Raw genomic sequence first — 976 nt, forward strand, 5'->3', positions numbered from 1 at the left:
AGTGTTAAGTGGAAGAGCACTTAGGGCAAAGCATGGCGTGTACACCTGGCGAGGGGAGTGGTGGTTACTGTCACTTCTTTTATAATGGGTAACAAAGATACAGGTAAGTACTTCGAGCGTGAAAAAGATACGAGTAATTGCTTTGGATGCTAGCGAGTGTCGCCAGGTTCTGTGTTATAAACAAAGACTGTTCATCCACACGCACGAGCACGCACGCACATGCACACAAACAAAAAAAAAACTAGTGAAGTTCTCGCAGACATTCATACCCTCTAAACTCGTTCTGAAGAGTTCACTAACTCTTTAAAAATGTCCTTAAGCTAGCGACGACGGTTTTCCATTAAACTTCAATAACAATTTAAATAAATTATAATTTACAACGTCTCCTACAGATCCGTTCAGACTTAAATTTTGGTGTACTCGGGAGACTTTGATTATAGATGACATAAAACCTTTATAGAGGCAGTGACCCCGTCCTCTGCGGCTTAATTTGGATTAAGAAGGCCTGAACCCCCGCGTACGATCGACCAGGGAATCGGACACGTCAAAACTGTCGTAAATTCACCGGAAGAAAAGTTGCAATGCAATCAAACCTAAAATAAGTTTTTTGATAATATTTAGCAACAAAATTCGTGTCTGATGTCAAGATGCTTGACAATAAGATCTGAAACGCATTTTACTCCCATTCATAAAGGATTGTCGACGTCGCTGCGTTCCCGCCAAAAACGGATTCATATATATTTTTTTTATTTCCAGAAGCAGATCGTCTGATAATGGTAATAAGCTCAATAAAAGCGGCAAATGGGTCCACAAGGAAGCAATAAAACAATATATAATGACAGATATGGCCACGCTGCCAGATCTGCATCATGGACCTCATCACCCAGCCGGTTATATGACCTTCTTGCCCGCACCCCCTGCCTGTATAAATAGGATGTTTTTTGTGTGCGTCTGTGTTAGGGGACAGCAAAGGTAC

At 41.5% G+C, this 976-nt stretch overlaps 1 protein-coding gene across 1 annotated transcript in view; it reads right to left on the bottom strand.

Annotated features, from left to right (window-relative positions):
* Positions 1-976, bottom strand: part of LOC119588856 (band 4.1-like protein 4) — a gene marked incomplete at its 5' end in the record, with an annotated part of 128,141 nt that overhangs the window by 9,100 nt on the left and 118,065 nt on the right.

This window comes from Penaeus monodon, chromosome 24 (genome assembly GCF_015228065.2).
Source record: "Penaeus monodon isolate SGIC_2016 chromosome 24, NSTDA_Pmon_1, whole genome shotgun sequence".
NCBI lineage: Eukaryota > Metazoa > Arthropoda > Malacostraca > Decapoda > Penaeidae > Penaeus > Penaeus monodon.